The sequence below is a fragment of the Eurosta solidaginis genome, chromosome 2 (assembly GCF_040869045.1).
Source record: "Eurosta solidaginis isolate ZX-2024a chromosome 2, ASM4086904v1, whole genome shotgun sequence".
Classification (NCBI taxonomy): Eukaryota; Metazoa; Arthropoda; class Insecta; order Diptera; family Tephritidae; genus Eurosta; species Eurosta solidaginis.
Genome location: NC_090320.1, coordinates 237,316,977 through 237,341,909, shown reverse-complemented (window position 1 = coordinate 237,341,909; position 24,933 = coordinate 237,316,977). Strand labels below are relative to the sequence as shown.

General features: G+C 39.3%; 1 protein-coding gene across 2 annotated transcripts in view; it reads right to left on the bottom strand.

Moving 5' to 3' along the window:
• The window catches only part of Proc (Proctolin), an 88,642-nt gene that overhangs the window by 42,574 nt on the left and 21,135 nt on the right, over positions 1-24,933 (bottom strand). The window lies entirely within an intron of this gene.

The following is a 24,933-nucleotide window of genomic DNA, read 5'->3' as shown; positions in this document are numbered from 1 at the left end:
TCCGCTCAAACAATTTGGTACGGAAGGTGATATCTTTTACAGATCATTTAGCAACTCGTTGAAGTTCCGGCAATATTTAACTGCCCATAGGACAGGTGGTGCATATCTGTTTCTGCTCTTCTCGCCGAAGCTCCTGCAAATGCTGCCAAAATGGACTCCCATTATCTCAGCATGCTGGCAGAACGGCCAATGTCCCGTAACTGTTGGAGTGATCCTTAGGAATTATTTCTTTGACTTATTTAGTAGGTCTTCGGTTCCCCCGCTATCGTTATTCGGTCTGATTTGCTGGGTAATCTTGTAAGCAACCGATGAGTACCAGTTGCTAACTCATTGAATCTACTATATTTGTCTATTTTCATTGATGTTATTGGATGATGCATCCAGCAGGGCTCCTGGCTGTACAAACTCGTCTACCTTCACGTTCCCTCAGTTTTCTTGTGACGGAATCCCCATATAATAAGGTTTAGAAAGTTCACTGCGTCTAAAGCTACCTCTTGCAGCTGTTGACGGTTCTAGACGAAGTGATGGGAGAGTTAAGCCCCATGAGCGCTGTTTGGCAATCTCGGTAAAGTGTTTCGATAGGAGCGTACACGACCTCTCTATACCCATAACTTCCACTAAGAAGATACTAGCAAATTTGGGACCACGAACTGACAGCGACACTTTAAGATACTCACAGAAGACACCAGCTACAGCACTTTGATGCTCATAACTCCGTTTTGAGCTTGTCGGTGTATTTTCTTGCACTTTTCTTTGGGGGAAACTAAATATTATGACACCTCTCAAAGCTTACTGATGGCGAGTGTGGTCATACTGCCTCGAGCTCCAACAGTCAAACTGGTGAAGTCATACTGAACAAGTTGCATACGAAGGTCCAGAGGTAGCTAGTTTAGGAGCACATTTAATGCGTCAGTTGGAAACGACCTGAGTACATATCCTCAAATCTCTTTCCGGCAGCACTTGGGGTGAAAAACAAAGAAACGCTCATTATCACTTACAAAGGCCGGCCGATTGTGTGCTACGCGTCCCCGTTTTGGTCGCCTACCCCAAAGGTTACTCACTGGAAGAAAATACTGGTCTGCCAAAACACTGCACTCAGAATTGCTACGGGCTGTCTTCATATGTTCCCAGAAACCTGGGCATCCAAACAGACATCTAGTTGATGAGGCCACGCCTCTCCGTAAGCATTACGGCACCTGAGAACACAGCCGTATGAAGCAAAAAAGCACAAGCAAGTCTGCAGTGATATCCACCAACAAGCGTCTGACTTCTATGCCAGGAATTGCCCGGCCAATCCAGTTCTTAAACCAAAATACCCAGAACTCGCAGAAGTGGAACGGACTCTCCCCAGAGAAACTCGCGTCACTCTAGCTCAACTTCGATCTGGGTACTGTAACAGGTTAAACTCTTACCTATCCAGAATCAACCCCGACATAAAAAATGTATGTCTTGCCTGCAATGTGCTCCCACATGACACCAACCATCTCTTCAATTGAATTGTGTAACCAACGCCTCTAACACCCCTCTCACTATGCCCCTCCCCTGTTGAAACTGCAAGTTTCCTTGGACTTCCGTTAGAGGATATTGATGACAATTTGTGATCGGTCGCGCCTATTGAATGGGTGTACTCTATTCATCTCTACCCGAATAGCAAGGAAAAGTGGGATCTTTATATTTCGCCTTAGCACATAAATTTACATAACTAAGCTGTGTACTCATACATTACAGCTAAGTAAATTTCATAGCCTCAGGCAGCAATCAGTCAAAACCAACCGTAAGCCATTAATCGTACTTTCGATTTTCAATGAAATTCTCTTCAAGACAAAATTAGTGACGGAATTTCACTTATCAAGCAATTGAAAAAACGAAACTGCCACAAAAAGTATGTTAGTATTACTTAAGTACCCAACTGGATTTTTCGTAGATTAACGTAACAAAACATCAAAAGTTTATAATTATTTTGAGACTTTAATTTCACCTGTCATTTGCACCTTCATCACATCACATCATATGTACCTCCTATAGACCTAAACAAGTATGTTACTTTATTTGCAGTGATTGATATCACTTAAGAGGCACTGCAAGACTGGCATCTGATTTTAGATGCTTAAATTGGCCATCAAGCATTTACCTACTAAAAAACCAAAAGTCGTTTATAGTTGCTGAAATGATTTTCAAATTTCTTTGGGAGATGCACAATCGAGCTCGAATTTGAATTTAAGTCAGTTTGGAGTAAGTTTAAGATATAATTAGATTATTCAGAAACTGATAATTTTTTTTGGAAGGCTATTTTGTTTAGCTTTAACTTATGGTAAGTTCTTACCTTTCTCACTCCTTCTTACCCCCTCCTTTTCAAACTTCCTTTCTTTCTTCTAAGTCTAATACCCCTCTAACCTCCTTTAACCCTCTATTTTCCTCTCCTGCTTCCTTGCCTCCTCCCTTTGTTCTACCTCTGCTTTCTTTCCCTATCCCTATTCCCTTCCCACCTCTTGGGATTTAGTATTACTTTTACTTCTCCTTCCTCATCCCGCTCAATTTGCCACTCCCTGGACCCCTGAAATAGAGTCACGCTAACCATAAATACAATTTTATTCAAATATTCGAAAATTCTCAGTTTACGCATACAAGTAAAAGTCAATTTTAAGGCTAATTTTACTACTCCAATTACCATCCTCAATGTGTGAGTGCGTCATTTTTTGCTGTGCTAACTGGGCATAAAAAAGAGAAGCAGTGGTTTTTCACTTCTGTGAGCATAAGCGGTTCCATGCCAAAAATCAGCCCAGTAATCATCCCCAGCGGTTTAGAGGGCTTATAATATACCTGCGTCAGGTATGTTTGTCGCAAGCGGCGGATAAAATTCAATTCAAAGGACTGTGTAGCGCAACCTTTCTAAGGGTTGCCAGCGAAATTAATAGCTACTCCAACCCAATTGTCAACAGTGGCGAATCCTCTTTCTTTAGCGGACGAATCTCCACAGACCCCAAGCTCCATAGAACTAGTAGGTGGGGGCGGGATAGCCTAGAAGGTTCAATGTGGTCATAATTAAACATGTGGTAGCTGCTGGCACTCAAAAAAGGGAAACCTCTCCCATTAAGGATCGTAATTTTTCACATAATCATTCTACTCTCGTGATTATCTTCACAACTAAGCCTAACGCTATGCCTACATGGGTTTCATAAAGTTTAAATTGCCATTTCCAATGCTTCAAACATTGATGTTATTCGGTGCTTTTAATAATACAATGATAAATCAATATAACCATCTCTTGAAACGAGTATTTTACTTCGCTTATTCCACCATTTTCTTCTTCTATTGGTCGCCTTGTTGCGGGGAAAAGGATTAAGTTTTTATTGGAATCTCTGTGACCCCCACAAAACGGTCTTTCCCATGACCGGACGGACCAACCTTAACCAGTTTAGTCCTGACACCAACATATCAATACTAGTAAAAAAAAATGTTGATGTGCATAAGGAGAGTGTTCTAGGAACATCCATCAAGCAACAACCAGCACTACACGAAGCACATCAGTCACAATGGCAAGGTACTTCGGGGCTATTTGTATTCTAGATAATATCGTCTAAAATTTCAAAAGTGGACAGAACCATGAGGGCAATGCCGAGGGTAGGGTGAAGTACGCAAACAGGCTTGTATTGCAGCCACAAAAACTGCTGCTACAACGAACAGACATTCACCAGTGGACAAACTTAGACAAAGCACACTTTTATTGAGATGATTCGAGATCATCACCAGGTTTCCCTTTTCGACGCTATGAGCAATACTAGAAGGCAAGTTCTGACGGATTGGAGCTCGATTGAAGGGCAATTATCAGAGGTGGTAATCAAGCATCTCATGGAGAACCAAACACTAGCTCCTGTCTTCAACTGATGATGGCTTCTGATGGGATTCCTCGGACAATGTGAAGCTTCATATTATCAAATAACTTCTGTAAAAGCAACAAGGGCAATACTCTCACCTTTATCTTTCCAAGTTCTCTGAACTTTTCAGGGTGAGAAAAGATCCTTGATATTACGATAACTGAATCCCAGTATCTAAAGTGATATCTTGAAGTCAATTCGACATGATAGTTATTGAAATGCTCTGCAGAAATAACTCCCATCCAATCAACAGGAAATTAAGACGACCGGGTTTTTAAGTAAAGGTCTCAAGTAGCGTACAAAGTTGCCTATCCAATATTCAGGAGCAAGAAATCCTTCCCTCAGGGGTGGGATAAAAACCCTAGCGCCTTAAGGCCACATCTCAGAAAAATCGCCTATGAATTTTTCTCAAATGGATACTTTCTAATAATGACCTACCCTTTCCAATATGACCTACCCACTATTTCATTTTGATTGACTGAGTTCCAATCGATATTTAGACCAGTATATAATGGAATGTTGGGAAGATTTTAATATTCCAAAGCAAATGGTAACTTCGTCAATCTGAACAGAAAGACAATGTCAGCTTAGAAATCAAACGGAGAAGTGCTTTATATTTAAAAATTACCAGTTCCGATTTATGGCTCAGTATCATGAAGTATCCTAGAGTAAATGAATCATCCTGAACATGGTGCAAACGGGGTATGTCGAATGAATGGATCATGTTTTTAGAATGAGCGAACATCTCACGCTCAGAATTTATTCCTGTCGCTACCCACGCTTGGTAGTAGTTTGAAGGAAAGCCTCCATTGAGTTGTTAGGTCCAGCTGAAGGAAGAAATAATCTCGCTTGGTGCTAGCAATCGATGTCAGTTTTCGGGAAACAGAGAAAACAGGCATGAATTGCTATGCAACGGACAAAATCGCTTAGGTGGTTAAGCGCCTATTAGTTATGACGATGATGGTCTCAGTGCATATGTAAAATAATACAATACTGACAAATACAATTGGCCTATAAAATTTACTTAAATATTATCACAGATGCGGTTATGATATTTTTTTTTTTCTGTTTGTTTTCGTTTGCAGATAATTACTTGTTGATTGTTTTCGTTTTTAAAACACAACAAGTAAGGAAGGCTAAGTTCGGGTGTAACCGAACATAACATACTCAGTTGAGAGCTATGGAGACAAAATAAGGAAAATCAATCTGGGGTAACCCTGGAATGTGGTTGTATAACATGTGTATCAAATGAAAGGTATTAAAGAGTATTTTAAGAGAGAGTAGGCCATAGTTCTATGGATGAACGCCATTTAGGGATATCGCCATAAAGGTAGACCAGGGCTGACTCTAGAATTTGTTTGTACGATATGGGTATCAAATGAAAGGTGTTACTGAGCATTTTAAGAGGGAGTGGGCCTTAGGTCTATCGGTGGACGCCTTTTCGAGATGTCCCCATTAAGGTGGACCAGGGGTGATTCTATAATGTGTTTGTACGATATGGGTATCAAATGAAAGCTGTTAATGAGTATTTTGAAAAGGAGTGATCCTTAGTTCCATAGGTGGACGCCGTTTCGAGATATCGCCATAAAGGTGGACCAGGGGTGTCTCTAGAATGTGTTTGTACGATATGGGAATCAAATGAAAGGTGTTACTGAGCATTTTAAGAGGGAGTGGGCATTAGGTCTATAGGTGGACGCCTTTTCGAGATATCGCCATTAGGGTGGGCCAGGGGTGACTCTAGAATGTTTGTACGGTATGGGTATCAAACGAAAGGTGTCACTGAGCATTTTAAGAGGGAGTGGGCATGAGGTCTATAGGTGGACGCCTTTTCGAGATATCGTCATTAGGGTGGGCCAGGGGTGACTCTAGAATGTGTTTGTACGATATGTGCATCAAACGAAAGGTGTTACTGAGCATTTTAAGAGGGAGTGGGCATTAGGTCTATAGGTGGACGCCCTTTCGAGATATCGCCATTAGGGTGGGCCAGGGGTGACTCTAGAATGTTTGTACGATATGGGTATCAAACGAAAGGTGTTACTGAGCATTTTAAGAGGGAGTGGGCATTTGGTCTATAGGTGGACGCCTTTTCGAGATATCGCCATTAGGGTGGGCCAGGGTGACTCTAGAATGTGTTTGTACGATATGGGTATCAAATGAAAGGTGGTAATGAGTATTTTAAAAGGGAGTAATCCTTAGTTCTATGGGTGGACGCCTTTTCGAGATATCGCCATAAAGCTGGACCAAGGGTGACTCTAGAATGTTTGTACGGTATGGGTATCAAACGAAAGGTGTTACTGAGCATTTTAAGAGGGAGTGGGCATTAGGTTTTTGGTGGACGCCTTTTCGAGATATCGCCATTAGGGTGGGCCAGGGTGACTCTAGAATGTGTTTGTACGATATGGGTATCAAATGAAAGGTGGTAATGAGTATTTTAAAAGGGAGTAATCCTTAGTTCTATAGGTGGACGCCTTTTCGAGATATCGCCATTAGGGTGGGCCAGGTGTGACTCTAGAATGTTTGTACGATATGGGTATCAAACGAAAGGTGTTACTGAGCATTTTAAGAGGGAGTGGGCATTAGGTCTATAGGTGGACGCCTTTTCGAGATATCGCCATTAGGGTGGGACAGGGGTGACTCTAGAATGTTTGTACGATATGGGTATCAAACGAAAGGTGTTACTGAGCATTTTAAGAGGGAGTGGACATTAGGTCTATAGGTGGACGCCTTTTCGAGATATCGCCATTAGGGTGGGCCAGGGTGACTCTAGAATGTGTTTGTACGATATGGGTATCAAATGAAAGGTGGTAATGAGTATTTTAAAAGGGAGTAATCCTTAGTTCTATAGGTGGACGCCTTTTCGAGATATCGCCATAAAGCTGGACCAAGGGTGACTCTAGAATGTTTGTACGGTATGGGTATCAAACGAAAGGTGTTACTGATAATTTTAAGAGGGAGTGGGCATTAGGTCTATAGGTGGACGCCTTTTCGAGATATCGCCATTAGGGTGGGCCAGGGTGACTCTAGAATGTGTTTGTACGATATGGGTATCAAATGAAATGTGGTAATGAGTATTTTAAAAGGGAGTAATCCTTAGTTCTATAGGTGGACGCCTTTTCGAGATATCGCCATTAGGGTGGGCCAGGTGTGACTCTAGAATGTTTGTACGATATGGGTATCAAACGAAAGGTGTTACTGAGCATTTTAAGAGGGAGTGGGCATTAGGTCTATAGGTGAACGCCTTTTCGAGATATCGCCATTAGGGTGGGACAGGGGTGACTCTAGAATGTTTGTACGATATGGGTATCAAACGAAAGGTGTTACTGAGCATTTTAAGAGGGAGTGGACATTAGGTCTATAGGTGGACGCCTTTTCGAGATATCGTCATTAGGGTGGGCCAGGGGTGACTCTAGAATGTTTGTACGGTATGGGTATCAAACGAAAGGTGTTACTGAGCATTTTAAGAGGGAGTGGACATTAGGTCTTTTCGAGATATCGCCATTAGGGTGGGCCAGGGTGACTCTAGAATGTGTTTGTACGATATGGGTATCAAATGAAAGGTGGTAATGAGTATTTTAAAAGGGAGTAATCCTTAGTTCTATAGGTGGACGCCTTTTCGAGATATCGCCATTAGGGTGGGCCAGGGGTGACTCTAGAATGTTTGTACGATATGGGTATCAAACGAAAGGTGTTACTGAGCATTTTAAGAGGGAGGGGGCATTAGGTCTATAGGTGGACGCCTTTTCGAGATATCGCCATTAGGGTGGGACAGGGGTGACTCTGGTATGTTTTTGTACGATATGGATATCAAATTAAAGGTATTAATGAGGGTTTTAAAAGCGAGTGGCCCTTAGATGTATATGTGAAGGCGTTCTCGCGATATCGACCAAAATGTGGACCAGGTGATCCAGAAAATCATCTGTCGGGTACTGCTAATTTATTTATATATGCAATACCACTAACAGTATTCCTGCCAAGATTCGAAGGGCTGTTGATTTCGCCTTGTAGAACTTTTTCATTTTCTTCTACTTAATATGGTAGGTGTCACACCCATTTTACAAAGTTTTTTCCAAAGTTATATTTTGCGTCAATAAACCAATCCAGTTACCATGTTTCATCACTTTTTTCGTATTTGGTATAGAATTATGGCATTTTTTTCATTTTTCGTAATTTTCGATATCGATAAAGTGGGCGTGGTTATGGTCAGATTTCGCCCATTTTTTATACCAAGAAAAAGTGAGCTCAGGTAAGTACGTGGGCTAAGTTTAGTAAAGATATATAGGATTTTGCTCAAGTTATTGTGTTAATGGCCGAGCGGAAGGACAGACGGTGGACTGTGTATAAAAACTGGGCGTGGCTTCCACCGATTTCGCCCATTTTCACAGAGAACAGTTACCGTCATAGAATCTATGCTCCTACCAAATTTGAGAAGGATTGGTAAATTTTTGTTCGACTTATGGCAATAAAAGTATTCTAGACAAACTAAATGAAAATGGGCGGAGCCACGCCCATTTTGAAATTTTCTTTTATTTTTGTATTTTGTTGCATCATATCATTACTGGAGTTGAATTTTGACTTAATTTACTTATATACAGTAAAGATATTAAATTTTTTGTTAAAATTTGAATTTAAAAAAATTTTTTTTTAAAAAGTGGGCGTGTTCTTCATCCAATTTTGCTAATTTTTATTTAGCACATATACAGTAATAGTAGTAACGTTCCTGCCAAATTTCATCATGATATCTTCAACGACTGCCAAATTACAGCTTGCGAAACTTTTAAATTACCTTCTTGTAAAAGTGGGCGGTGCCACGCCCATTGTCCAAAATCTTACCAATTTTCTATTCTGCGTCACAACGTCAACCCATCTACCAAGTTTCGTCGCTTTATCTGTCTTTTGTAATGAGTTATCGCACTTTTTCGGTTTTTCGAAATTTTCGATATCGAAAAAGTGGGCGTGGTTATAGTCCGATATCGTTCATTTTAAATAGCGATCTGAGATGAGTGCTCAGGAACCTACATACCAAATTTCATCAAGATACCTCAAAATTTACTCAAGTTATCGTGTTAACGGACGGACGGACGGACGGACGGACGGACGGACGGACGGACGGACGGACGGACGGACGGACATGGCTCAATCAAATTTTTTTTCGATCCTGATTATTTTGATATATGGAAGTCTATATCTATCTCGATTCCTTTATATATGTACAACCAACCGTTATCCAATCAAACTTAATATACTCTGTGAGCTCTGCTCAACTGAGTATAAAAAGTATGTCTCATAAAATATAAGTTGACCTACTACCTTACACACAAACAATAACCCTCGCAGAAACTCTTTGCTATCGTCATGTTACTGTTAGACTAAACTTTTCAAGCATTACTAAACGATTGGTTTTTTACACTTTTCCATGTATGTGTATCTTTTTGATTTTAATTACTTATCATTCAACATCATTTTGCTTGATTGTCTTATTGCAACGCCATAGATCTTCATTATGTTTAATTGGTGCATAAAAATTGATCAAAGCTTCACATAAATACCATGAGAAAATAGTTTTTTTGCATACCATTTTCAATCGCTTATATAACTTACTAGCAGGGTACCCGTGGTTGCTCGGGTTGGGCAGATACTAATCTAAATAAGAAGGTGTACTTTAACGCATTCCTTCCCGTTACTCAAAGTCAAGCAATCAACATGTAAGATTTTATGGATATTTTTCAAAATGTATATGCCAATTTTCCTCATTCTTACCCTTTATAATTTACTTATCTCTCCCTCTTCTTTTTTTACACTCTCTCTTCTTTTTTCTTAGATCCCTCATTCCCCTAATTTATAATTCTTTGCTTTATTTTTCAAATTTTATTTTGTCACACACAATTCATACTCAAAATCTTATAACTTAATCAAAATATTTTAGCTGCACATATTTTGTTATATCATCTCATATAGACAGCCATTTTTACAATGGAATGCTTATATTTAATAAAAACTTTTAAATTACTCAATGCAATCGCTTTAACTTTTTGTGAATTCAATGCTATGACCCAGGCATGCTTAACGAACGAAACGATATCATTTCGTTACGATAATCAACGCTAATAAACGAAACGAAGTCACTTCGTTTCGTTTATTAACGTTAAGATCGTCAAATTAACGTTAATTTGTCGTTCTTAACGTTAATAAACGAAACGAAATGACTTCGTTTCGTTTATTAACGTTGATTATCGTAACGAAATGATATCGTTTCGTTCGTTAAGCATGCCTGCTATGACCAAACAATAGTTCTGCACTTAAGTACGTACATGGCGAATGAGTAACTTTTGCTGACATACAAAATTTGTCGCACCACCCAGTGGCGCACGTGAAATTGAAAAAAAATTTTTAATTTAAAATTCTTAGTTCTGAAATATGAAAAACCTTCGTCTTGATCCAAGGAACCTATAACCAAAACTTGGTGATGATTGAAGTGTCGAAAATACGTTTCCATAGGAAACACACACACATCCACAGAATAAGATTTTTATATATTGAGATACAAATTTTCTAGTAATCTGCGTTTTTCTTGTGTGAGTTGAGGGAGAGGTGAGATTAGGTTAAAACAAATACGTTGCTTCAAAGAATGTAAAAGAAAAAAAAGTTGATGAACACCTTGTAGAAACAATCAATATTTGCTTGGTTAAAGAGGAGCCTTGTTAAATTGTTGTCCAACAAACCGCTTGCGGATCATACTGAATATGGCATACCGCCGAAAATTTTGTTCCAACTCAAATTTCACAGAGAGTGGCGGGAAACGTTCCATCATACTTTCCACAGAGTCGGAAACTCAACAAATCAAAACGAATTAGTTAAACATCCTCCTCATCCTACACCAAAAGAAGATATTAGTTGAAGCTCCCATGCGTACACCATTTACTGCCATTAGACAGAGCCCTATTAGCATCGTAATCACTCGACGATTGCAATTATTTAATTAGTCACCTTCTTCTACTTTTATTAATGGGGTTCCAATTGACGGGGATACTGGCTATACATGCAAACACCAGTTCCCCGTATTGCATTCGCTTTTTCAGCGAAGTCAGAAACATGCTAATACTTGCATATAGCAGGGTAAGATTAACTGAATAACCTCGTTTCGATTGAAAGCTCTCCAAGCTCGGACATCCTAAATGCCTTTTCCTGGAACACCACTAGAAGTACACACCTCTACTGTGGTGCTCAGCGAAGAAAGCTCATTAAGTTACTGCCAGCAATGGTTTGTTTACCTTGAATTAAGTATTCCTGAGGTGCTCCAGAGCAGGACTGCACTGAACTCCAACTTGCCATTTAGAGTATCGGGAGAGGGTTGAGCATAACCTTCAAAGCTTTTGTAGGTGTGTATGGAAGTGCACCCGTTTTAAGCACTGCGGCTTCCAGCTGCAATTCGCTTATACCGCTCATAGTAGTGCTACCTTCGAGTGCTAGCCACTATAAATTGTTCACTGTTGTGTTTTACCTTCGTGCAGAAGCCTCTCAACGCCTCTTTTATTAAGCTTGCGTCTTCCAGATTAAATTGTTGAACTTGCTTAAAAAGTCAACCAGTCACTGACTCAGTCGCATTTATAGGAGCGACTCATTAACTTCGAGTGGATACACGTTGTTAAACGCTCCCTCTAATTCGAATGTAACCCTTAAAGCAAATATCTTCTTCTGTCTTTTGAGAATATATATTGAAGAGGGGAGAGGTAATGTGAGATTTAATAATTTGTAATATCCGTACCCGGAAGTCTCTTGCGTCTTTTAAAGGGAAATTTCATAATTAAAACGGAAATCTAATTTTAACATTGTTAAACATTTTTTTTTCACTATTACACCCGACGTTTCGCTGATTTTTATCTTTTTGATCTGCGTGACAAGCTCTTTAGCATTTCGATATGATATTATCTGCTGGGTTGATTCATAGATGCCGGTGGCAAAGCTTTAGGCAGGCTTTATGAATTACTGAAACTTGTAGCTCAACTTTTAGTGAACAGTTGTCCTAAGCAAGCATTATTGTTTTTATACTCAGCTGAGCAGAGCTCACAGAGTATATTAACTTTGTTCGCATAACGGTAATCCGTAACGGCATTAACTAATCGAGATAGATATGGACTTCTATATATCAAAATGATCTGGGTGAAAAAAGAAATTCATTTAGCCATGTCCGTCCGTCCGTCCGTCCGCCTGTAAACACGATAACTTGAGTAAATTTTGAGGTATCTTGATGAAATTTGGTATGTAGGTTCCTGGGCGCTCATCTCAGATCGCTATTTAAAATGAACGAAATCGGACTACAACCACGCCCACTTTTTCGATATCGAAAATTTCGAAAAACCCAAAAAGTGCCATAATTCATTACCAAAGACGGATAAAGCTATGAAACTTGGTAGGTGCGTTGACCTTATGACGCAAAATAGAAAACTAGAAAAATGTTGGACAACGGGCATGGCACTGCCCACTTTTAAAAGAAGGTAATTTAAAAGTTTTGCAAGCCGTAATTTGGCAGTCGTTGAAGATATCATGATGAAATTATGGAGGCACGTTACTCCTATTACTGTATGTGTGCTAAATAAAAATTAGCGAAATCGGATGACGAACACGCCCACTTTTAAAAAAAAATTTTTTTTAAGTCGAATTTTAACAAAAAATTTTATATCTTTACAGTATGAAAGTAAATTATGTCAACATTCGACTCCAGTAATGATATGTCTGATATAATCCGATGATAATCTGAAAACAAAATTCTGCTTTTTAAAATTCTGCTTTCTAAAATTCTGTATTAAAATATATTGTTAACAATGTTAAAGAGGTCATGTAATTATTTTGAAAAAGTTCGCCATGCACAGTAATTCTGCGTAGAACACCTTTCTGCATAGGTGGCCTTCGGCCGCACTTTAAAACAAGTAAGGAAGGCTAAGTTCGGGTGTAACCGAACATAACATACTCAGTTGAGAGCTATGGAGACAAAATAAGGAAAATCAATCTGGGGTAACCCTGGAATGTGGTTGTATAACATGTGTATCAAATGAAAGGTATTAAAGAGTATTTTAAGAGAGAGTAGGCCATAGTTCTATGGATGAACGCCATTTAGGGATATCGCCATAAAGGTAGACCAGGGCTGACTCTAGAATTTGTTTGTACGATATGGGTATCAAATGAAAGGTGTTACTGAGCATTTTAAGAGGGAGTGGGCCTTAGGTCTATCGGTGGACGCCTTTTCGAGATGTCCCCATTAAGGTGGACCAGGGGTGATTCTATAATGTGTTTGTACGATATGGGTATCAAATGAAAGCTGTTAATGAGTATTTTGAAAAGGAGTGATCCTTAGTTCCATAGGTGGACGCCGTTTCGAGATATCGCCATAAAGGTGGACCAGGGGTGTCTCTAGAATGTGTTTGTACGATATGGGAATCAAATGAAAGGTGTTACTGAGCATTTTAAGAGGGAGTGGGCATTAGGTCTATAGGTGGACGCCTTTTCGAGATATCGCCATTAGGGTGGGCCAGGGGTGACTCTAGAATGTTTGTACGGTATGGGTATCAAACGAAAGGTGTCACTGAGCATTTTAAGAGGGAGTGGGCATGAGGTCTATAGGTGGACGCCTTTTCGAGATATCGTCATTAGGGTGGGCCAGGGGTGACTCTAGAATGTGTTTGTACGATATGTGCATCAAACGAAAGGTGTTACTGAGCATTTTAAGAGGGAGTGGGCATTAGGTCTATAGGTGGACGCCCTTTCGAGATATCGCCATTAGGGTGGGCCAGGGGTGACTCTAGAATGTTTGTACGATATGGGTATCAAACGAAAGGTGTTACTGAGCATTTTAAGAGGGAGTGGGCATTTGGTCTATAGGTGGACGCCTTTTCGAGATATCGCCATTAGGGTGGGCCAGGGTGACTCTAGAATGTGTTTGTACGATATGGGTATCAAATGAAAGGTGGTAATGAGTATTTTAAAAGGGAGTAATCCTTAGTTCTATGGGTGGACGCCTTTTCGAGATATCGCCATAAAGCTGGACCAAGGGTGACTCTAGAATGTTTGTACGGTATGGGTATCAAACGAAAGGTGTTACTGAGCATTTTAAGAGGGAGTGGGCATTAGGTTTTTGGTGGACGCCTTTTCGAGATATCGCCATTAGGGTGGGCCAGGGTGACTCTAGAATGTGTTTGTACGATATGGGTATCAAATGAAAGGTGGTAATGAGTATTTTAAAAGGGAGTAATCCTTAGTTCTATAGGTGGACGCCTTTTCGAGATATCGCCATTAGGGTGGGCCAGGTGTGACTCTAGAATGTTTGTACGATATGGGTATCAAACGAAAGGTGTTACTGAGCATTTTAAGAGGGAGTGGGCATTAGGTCTATAGGTGGACGCCTTTTCGAGATATCGCCATTAGGGTGGGACAGGGGTGACTCTAGAATGTTTGTACGATATGGGTATCAAACGAAAGGTGTTACTGAGCATTTTAAGAGGGAGTGGACATTAGGTCTATAGGTGGACGCCTTTTCGAGATATCGCCATTAGGGTGGGCCAGGGTGACTCTAGAATGTGTTTGTACGATATGGGTATCAAATGAAAGGTGGTAATGAGTATTTTAAAAGGGAGTAATCCTTAGTTCTATAGGTGGACGCCTTTTCGAGATATCGCCATAAAGCTGGACCAAGGGTGACTCTAGAATGTTTGTACGGTATGGGTATCAAACGAAAGGTGTTACTGATAATTTTAAGAGGGAGTGGGCATTAGGTCTATAGGTGGACGCCTTTTCGAGATATCGCCATTAGGGTGGGCCAGGGTGACTCTAGAATGTGTTTGTACGATATGGGTATCAAATGAAATGTGGTAATGAGTATTTTAAAAGGGAGTAATCCTTAGTTCTATAGGTGGACGCCTTTTCGAGATATCGCCATTAGGGTGGGCCAGGTGTGACTCTAGAATGTTTGTACGATATGGGTATCAAACGAAAGGTGTTACTGAGCATTTTAAGAGGGAGTGGGCATTAGGTCTATAGGTGAACGCCTTTTCGAGATATCGCCATTAGGGTGGGACAGGGGTGACTCTAGAATGTTTGTACGATATGGGTATCAAACGAAAGGTGTTACTGAGCATTTTAAGAGGGAGTGGACATTAGGTCTATAGGTGGACGCCTTTTCGAGATATCGTCATTAGGGTGGGCCAGGGGTGACTCTAGAATGTTTGTACGGTATGGGTATCAAACGAAAGGTGTTACTGAGCATTTTAAGAGGGAGTGGACATTAGGTCTTTTCGAGATATCGCCATTAGGGTGGGCCAGGGTGACTCTAGAATGTGTTTGTACGATATGGGTATCAAATGAAAGGTGGTAATGAGTATTTTAAAAGGGAGTAATCCTTAGTTCTATAGGTGGACGCCTTTTCGAGATATCGCCATTAGGGTGGGCCAGGGGTGACTCTAGAATGTTTGTACGATATGGGTATCAAACGAAAGGTGTTACTGAGCATTTTAAGAGGGAGGGGGCATTAGGTCTATAGGTGGACGCCTTTTCGAGATATCGCCATTAGGGTGGGACAGGGGTGACTCTGGTATGTTTTTGTACGATATGGATATCAAATTAAAGGTATTAATGAGGGTTTTAAAAGCGAGTGGCCCTTAGATGTATATGTGAAGGCGTTCTCGCGATATCGACCAAAATGTGGACCAGGTGATCCAGAAAATCATCTGTCGGGTACTGCTAATTTATTTATATATGCAATACCACTAACAGTATTCCTGCCAAGATTCGAAGGGCTGTTGATTTCGCCTTGTAGAACTTTTTCATTTTCTTCTACTTAATATGGTAGGTGTCACACCCATTTTACAAAGTTTTTTCCAAAGTTATATTTTGCGTCAATAAACCAATCCAGTTACCATGTTTCATCACTTTTTTCGTATTTGGTATAGAATTATGGCATTTTTTTCATTTTTCGTAATTTTCGATATCGATAAAGTGGGCGTGGTTATGGTCAGATTTCGCCCATTTTTTATACCAAGAAAAAGTGAGCTCAGGTAAGTACGTGGGCTAAGTTTAGTAAAGATATATAGGATTTTGCTCAAGTTATTGTGTTAATGGCCGAGCGGAAGGACAGACGGTGGACTGTGTATAAAAACTGGGCGTGGCTTCCACCGATTTCGCCCATTTTCACAGAGAACAGTTACCGTCATAGAATCTATGCTCCTACCAAATTTGAGAAGGATTGGTAAATTTTTGTTCGACTTATGGCAATAAAAGTATTCTAGACAAACTAAATGAAAATGGGCGGAGCCACGCCCATTTTGAAATTTTCTTTTATTTTTGTATTTTGTTGCATCATATCATTACTGGAGTTGAATTTTGACTTAATTTACTTATATACAGTAAAGATATTAAATTTTTTGTTAAAATTTGAATTTAAAAAAATTTTTTTTTAAAAAGTGGGCGTGTTCTTCATCCAATTTTGCTAATTTTTATTTAGCACATATACAGTAATAGTAGTAACGTTCCTGCCAAATTTCATCATGATATCTTCAACGACTGCCAAATTACAGCTTGCGAAACTTTTAAATTACCTTCTTGTAAAAGTGGGCGGTGCCACGCCCATTGTCCAAAATCTTACCAATTTTCTATTCTGCGTCACAACGTCAACCCATCTACCAAGTTTCGTCGCTTTATCTGTCTTTTGTAATGAGTTATCGCACTTTTTCGGTTTTTCGAAATTTTCGATATCGAAAAAGTGGGCGTGGTTATAGTCCGATATCGTTCATTTTAAATAGCGATCTGAGATGAGTGCTCAGGAACCTACATACCAAATTTCATCAAGATACCTCAAAATTTACTCAAGTTATCGTGTTAACGGACGGACGGACGGACGGACGGACGGACGGACGGACGGACGGACGGACGGACGGACGGACATGGCTCAATCAAATTTTTTTTCGATCCTGATTATTTTGATATATGGAAGTCTATATCTATCTCGATTCCTTTATATATGTACAACCAACCGTTATCCAATCAAACTTAATATACTCTGTGAGCTCTGCTCAACTGAGTATAAAAATAGCACTTAACCGATCCAACACCGGCTACGTCATGCCGTGATTCCGGAATTTTGACTTCCAGAATTAAACATGCAGAATTTTGAAAAAGCAGAATTTTAGAAAGCAGAATTTTAAAAAGCTGAATTTTGTTCAAGCAGAATTTTGTCACCCAGAATTTTGTAATACAGAATAATGACACGTTCCCGTTAAGGTGGATGCCTCCATCCACTCAGCTATTTGAATATCCAGCTACACGCTCTGAAATTTTTCTTTGGCTTTTTGCCTTTTTGTTGTTATTCACTTTATATACACTTTATACAATATGTTTTTAACCACCAATTGTGTGGAATATATTTCGACGCGTTCAACAGAACTGCGATATAAGCAATGCTTCTGTTGTTCACCATCATCTGAGATAATATGTATGTCCAGAAGATCGAGAGCTAGAAAAACCATTGCCATACTATGTTCAATTGTTGCACCGTTGAGCTAAGCGCTTGAATAGCCGCTTGGCGGTTCGTGTAAATGTTAAATTCTTTCACTTAAATTGGATAGCAATCAATTCCCCTCGTAGTTACTCGCTACGGCTTTCGTTTAAAGGCCACTCCGGTGTTAGGTTAGCTCGATTCAATTATGATTGAGAAATATTCAAGTAATCTCTCATTCACACCGTGTGCAGTTTATCATCCACTCTAAATTATGCTTTTAAAACCATTCGGTGTCCAATATAACTTTATTAGTGAACGTATAAATGTTAAAAATTCCAAATTCTGGCTCATCATTTAACGCTTAAGTTATTACAAAATATGCAGTTGAAAGCTCGTTGATGTAATGCAATACATTCACACACATCGAGAAGCTACTCAATGCCTAGCACTGTATAAGGCGAAACTGCTTTGCTGCCCACTAGCAGATTACGCATGCGCAGTGCGGTGCTGGCGCTTCTTAAGTAACTATGGTTGTCGTAATTTAAAGAAGTTTGTCTGCCTTTTCAAATCTAAACGAAATATTTGATTAATTTTTGCACTCTTTATTGGGAATATCTCATTTTTATATGGGCAATAGGTGAAACCCAGCGTTATATACCCATTAGTAAATTTAAAAGTTGTACACTTTAACAACTTATTGAAAAGACATAAAACTCTGCTAACAGAACAGACAGATAGTGAACACCGATGGAATATTTTGACAAGAAATATATGTACAGCCAGACTCCCTAAGAAGATATAGGAAAACTTGCATACTGAATCCAAACCCATTTTCACCGACATATAGTCATAAAACTTTCATACAAACACGACCTACTCTGAAAGCTAAGCTGGAACGAATGCCGTGCAAACTGCTCTAAAAGAGCACGGTCTCAAAAACCAATGTAACAACGATCTATGTCGACAGCCATTCCGCCTTAAAAGCATAAGAATCCAACGAAATAAAGCCGGATAACGGTAAGGTATCAGAAAGTCTCTCTTGGTTCAGAGGCGTAGCGGTATTGAAGGGAATGCAGGCGGACGAATCCGTACAACCATCGCTGGGTTATCTCCTTAGGAGAATTGATGAATACAAGATAAGGCCAACGGACTTGCTGTCGAAAAATAACGATGACTACGAGGTTTCAAGGTCTTTATGGCCTGTTTGGATAGGAAAGGAATTAGCCTCCTTCTCAAGCTAAACAGATCTGCAGTTAGATGCAGATAAGGCCAACGGACTTGATGTCGAAAAATAACGATGACTACGAGGTTGCAAGGCCTTTGTGGCCATGTTTGGATAGGAAAGGAATTAGCCTCCCCTCTCAAGCTAAACAAATCTGCAGTTAGAGTACTTACTAACTTTCGCTCCTACTTAAGTTCATCAGAAAAAAGGAAGTGGTTCGTTGAAGACTAGTTGGAAGTAATCTAGTTAGACGTATATGCCGCCACCCGACACTCACTAATGGGATACACAATGACAAAAGCGTCTTCGGGTGGATATGTGGGAAGTTCCCATGTACGCCTGCTTAACTTAACCTTACCCAAAGTCGTACAGGCTAAGGTATATACAAGAAAGGTGTTATAGGTCCCTGAACAGAGCGCTGTACCTGGTATTTACATCTTAAATGCATACATGATCACATTAGGAAACTGACAAGCCATCTATTAGAGGCAGCAGCAGTAAGAGGGAAACTATGTCCGGTTCGTTGTTGTTGTTTTAGATATACTAACAGCAAAACCTCCCCGCGAAGGTTTAGGGAAGTGTTACTGATGTTGACAATCCTTTGTGAGATATGCATCCAATAAATCCTAATACCAGTATCTTTTTACGAATACATGATTATTATTCTGTTAATTGTGCTTGGAGCTAACAGCACCTCCTAGTATGAAGGAAAACAGGATATTGACAGCAAGAGGTGAAGGCGTCATATCTGTAAATCATCGAGATCAACCCAATGCAAAACAGTCCATGGCTTTGCAAAACTCGGGTATATATTTTGCCAAGGCAAACAAGAAATGGTTCAGTGTCATAGGACTTTGAGGAAGATTTTAGTTCTAGGTTCTAGTTCTTTTTTGACAGTGATAAGCGGTGGGCGATGAATAGCCTAAAATAGTTTAGTTTAAGTATGTGACTGTGGTTTTATTGCTAAACACGTAAAGAACCCCATAGAACTAAAAGGCTAGAAAAGTAAAATTAAGAACAAGAATTGCCGTGTATAAAAAAGAATATCCACAACGGCTGTTGTATCCTCCTCTTCCGAGGATTTTTATATGCATTAGACTCATCCTCAGGGTTGGAAGGGTAAATCTAGTCATTGTTCTATCTAGTTTACGTGTATTATAGCATCACAACGTCATGAACTGATATCGAGCAATGGGCAATAATAGGATTTATCATCGCTCATCAACTTGTTAATGGCAAATGTATCCCTTCTTTGTACGAAGGGTGCTTACTTCTAGGAACTCTGCAGTAGTACAGTCGCTACCACCTAGTTTTAGCCACATTTAACCAATGTTGAGATACGACTCTCGATGTCAATAATCTACTTAATGAGTCAATCCATTTTAAGGCAACCCATCTTCCATTTCAAATTTATGTATGTTATAATGCTCCAACGCCCGACTTATAAAAACGCTATGTCTTTTAACCGGATTCATAACCCACTCTCTGCAATAATTAGTCAACGTTGATATTATTAAAACTAGCCCGACGAGCTATACGGATATCTATGAAAACAACATCCCTACAACCAGAATTTACACGTCACCTGCATAGATTATATGTAAATTTCCGATTTAGGAATATCTGTTCAATCCCTTACAGCATAAATACGGACATAGTCGAGAATCTTCTCCTATTTCACTATCTTCCCAATCATGGATAGATAATCCTCTAGCGTGCATCGCAAAATTTATATGACAGGCGTAGTCCATTTTTCTATTTTGATGTGTGATTTGTCAACATTGAGAAGAATATGGCTAACATTCTCTCCACAACCCCAGCCTTCGTAGTTAAAGGACACCCTATTATGGTGTTCCCTTGATAAAACTGTCAATCGGTCGCATATTGCATATCACTCACAGAGCCTGTAAACGTGCGCTCAGTTTGACCTTGGTTGAATTTGTACTTCAAGAAAGCCCACACAAGGCTCTTAGTGGCTCACAACAACATTACTTTGGCTCAGTTTGGCTCTCAACCTATGGCAAATCTTTTTCGATATAATAACACAGAATAGTATCACATCATACTTTGAATTGCCTTCGCCTTTATATGCCGCATACGTTAAGGAAACGATACAAATTCGTTCGATTTTCATCCACTGCTGGTTAGTCAATTGTGGTCAATTAGCAGTTGTATCAAGACACATGTATGTGTATGAGTATGTGTATGTGTATTATTCATTTGTTGTTGCACAATTTTTTTAAATTCCAAAAGGACTTTTGTTTAAATTTTTAAAGACTATTTACTCGTCTGACCCCAGTAGTCAAACTTCATGTATGTGCCCATAGTGTTACTAGAATCTGTTTGAAGATCAAAGGGAAGAATCTTAAATACCCCGTCCTCTTGGCAAATACTATAAATTCTTAGGAACGAGCTTAATTTCTGCCTTGAAATCTGGCAACTCTGCCGCCCCTAATAACTAGAGGCTAGGCCTGGCAAGTGCATACACGAACACAGAACGTGATCTACCGTTTCTTCCTGCAGTTCGCAATTCCTACACCTGCTGTGACTAACATGTGACACCAGAAGGCAGTATCCAGCTAGTATGGCCATCATGAGCCTTAAGTATTCTCTCTTCAGAGATATGAGCCGCCTTATGAGTCTATGATCTTAGAAATTTTTCAGCTCCACGCTTTTGTCCACGCCTTTCCTCTTGATGGATCATATGCAGCTCCTGTTTTCTTTTAATGTCTTCAAACGCATTGGGACGTCTATTGTCGTTTAAGCCAGTGTTGCACCATGGCTATACGAGAGACTATAAACTACAAATGTACATGTACATATACGGCTGGTAACCAAGCATGAAGTTCGCGAAGTTACTAAACCTTAGAAGAAATGGTGAACGAGGCAACAGAGAGTATTTTGATTTAAACACGCAATTAGTTGTGAAGTAGCTTAATAAAGGCCATTCTTGCATTATTCAATTTTGGAGTTATTTATTCAACAGTTTAGCGATTCGAACGTTAGCAGAAAGTTTCAAATAAGCGGAATCACCCTAAATTCGTTACAATATATAATGGAAACATCAATAATATGAACGTAATAGTTTAGCATAGCCGTACTTATAGAAGCCAACACCAAAGATACCTATGTAAAGGCCCATCGATATTCACCTACTCGTTTATGTGAAAAAGTACTAAAACTGCCATATTTTACTCCTGAAAAATACAAAAAAAAACACCATGATATTAGGTGAGCATGTACGTGAAAAATTTAAATTTTAATGGTCGGCGGGCATGCGCGTCACACACGATTAGAATTGTCATTAATTTTGTTTCTATTGATTATTTTATTTAATTTTTAGTTTTTGTTTTGTTTTTATAAATAAAAATGCTTACATGCATGCACATTTCCTTTTTGTATATTTCTGTTAGCGAAAAAGACTTACCTGCTGCTACTTTATTGCATCAATTACACCACACACATATATCCGTATACAAATCGTTACAGAGAAGAGGAAAAAAACAAGAAAAATAAAAAAAACAAGTAAGGAAGTCTAAGTTCGGGTGAAACCGAACATTACATACTCAGCTGTACACTTGAAATGCTGTTGTTTTTTGTTTTGTGTGCTTAATAGTGTTACAAGCCTAGGCAATAATACATATACATATGGTTCCATTCTGAACTGATATTTCATCGAGTTATGGCTGTCATAAAAAGGACGGTGCCACGCCCATTTTTAAAAATGTGAATTTTTTCCTATTTATTGTTATAAATCCACTTGCGAAATGAAATACCACTGATGTAAAGTTCTTTTTTGCAAAGATATAGCTTATTTTATTCGTCCACGATCCTTTTAAAAATCTTTTATATAAAAGTGGGCGTGGTCCTTAGCCGATTTCGTAAATTTTTCTTCAAGGCATTCCCTATAGTAAAGGCAACCTCTCTGCCGAATTGTGTTACGATAAGTTTAACGATTTTTGATTTATAATTAATAATATTTGTAAAATTGATTTTATCACAAGTGGACGGTGCCACGCCCATTTTAAACAATTTTTTCAAAGATTTATCAAGACATTCTAACATTCTAGGTAGATTATTTACTAAATAATCAGGTTTTTTGTGTTTTCAAAAATGTTATATATATAACAAGTGGGCGTGGTTATCATCCGATTTCGCTCATGTTCATTACAATCTATGCTGGGTCCAGATAAGCTCGTGTACCAAATTTGGTGAAGATATCTCAATATTTACTCAAGTTATCGTGTTAACGGACAGACGGACAGACGGACGGACATGGCTCAATCAAATTTTTTATCGATACTGATGATTTTGATAAATCGAAGTCTATATCTATCTCGATTCCTTTATACCTGTACAACCAACCGTTATCCAATCAAAGTTATAATACCCTGTGTACAAGTACAGCTGGGTATAATAAAAAAATTCAATAACTGATGGCAGTGCGATGAACAACCAATTTTGGTAGTTGCAGTAATTTAACCACTTCAAATGGCATTCCCCGAAGGCAACAACAAATATGCGTGAATAATTGTACTTACAGATAAATATACAAACATACATACATACACTTGTGTTTCTGTATATAGTGAGGTATTGTAAATACAATGTTGATATCAAAAGTAAATAATTGAAACTATGCTCAGAAAGGGGTCATTGGGGGGGATGTGATTCAAGGAATGTGATACGTAAATGGCTGCATTGCAATTGCGACATGCCAGATGTATTTTTGGTAAACTTTAACTTTTTTAAAACTTTATGTTTTTTTTTTCATTTTATTTGCATGTGACTTTCCTGTAAGCATCTCGGATTTGACCCACAGACTTTTGTAAACAACAGAGCTCCCAAGTAACTTCCAATCAATTAAATATGTGTGCTATAACTGTTATTGAGGGATGATACATTTCAGTCAGCAATAACGTGTTAACAGTCATGAAGTAGGCTTTCGGTTTCTTTCAGTGAGAAAAACTTATTCATGCTTTGAAATTTTTCCTCTTGAACTGACAAGAAGACCCTAGAAGGTTTTGGGAGTTTTATCGACGTTGATGGTCCTTTGCGAATATTCCAGTACGTTCTGGAAAACAGCACAGTTAAGATACAGGCACGATCTTATAGATCATCCTACCCCTTCTTCCATTAGGAGTTTGTGGTCGCCAGAGCCTCGCCTTCATAAAAAACAAGATTCGCTACGGTTGCGTGGGGTTTACAAGTAGGTCGGACAAACTATCAATTTCGCTAGCAACACTTGGAAGGGTTGCGCTACACAACCCCTGAATCCCGTCTCTTTCTGTGATATACCGTTATGCCTTATCGGCTATTCTTATTTTGGAGCCCCGGTAAACAGATTAGATAAATGATTTCCCTTTAATACCCACTAGCGCCAGTTACTACAGTTTCATTCAAATATGAATTGCAGATCCTGCTCCAAATACGATTTACCTGCAAAAAGGTAAACCAGTTTTTACAACTCACTCAATCCCCTCTTTCCTTCCACGCTGCTTCTGCCTTTTCCTCACTCTATGTTTATAACTCCTTTTTCCTTAAAATTTTCCTTCATTTTTTCGCCTCCCTTAACTCTTCCCTTTCTCTCATCCTCATCCTCAAATTATTTTCTTTCCTTTGGAACTATAAATACGATAGTTTCGAATGGATGGTCCTCGTCCATTTAACCATGGTAAAGAGCTAACTACGTAATAAATTTCAATGAAATCAGATTATGATTATCAAGTCACGAGGACAACAATGTAGCACGAGAATTATAAATTAGAAGATAATGGCACTTAGGGGCAAGATTTTGGATGGTGGCTGCCAATATGTTACTGAGAGGTCCTCACGTATGAAGCGCGAGCGGCAGTCTAAATTATGGAACCCATTGTTCCGAAATATATCATCAGCCATAGAGGTTTCCGAAGTTAACCCCAACCTTCTCCCGAAAGACTTGTATGACATACTTCAACCAAGTTGAAAAACAGACTGAATGCAGTTCTGCCCTCTCGCTACACGACATCTTTGCTATTACAATCGCACATAAGCAGGACGTGGTTCAATTTCCTACATATTTTAAGGAAGAAGACTTCACAAAGGGCCCACTGACACAAGCATCCCTTCTACTCCGCTGTGGTGATTCGCCAACTGGAACTTCTTTTCTTACAATTCCGAACTACAGCCTATTGTTCAGTGATAAAAAACTGTAGAGTTTTAAAAAAAAAATGTAAGGCGCGATAACCTCCGAAGAGATTTCAGGCCGAGCTTCTCTTCTAAATTGCGTCGTCCTCCTTTTCAATTTTTCCTACATATTGGCGGGACGGGACCTACTTGTTTTATGCCGACCCCGAACGGCATCTGCAAGGCAGATG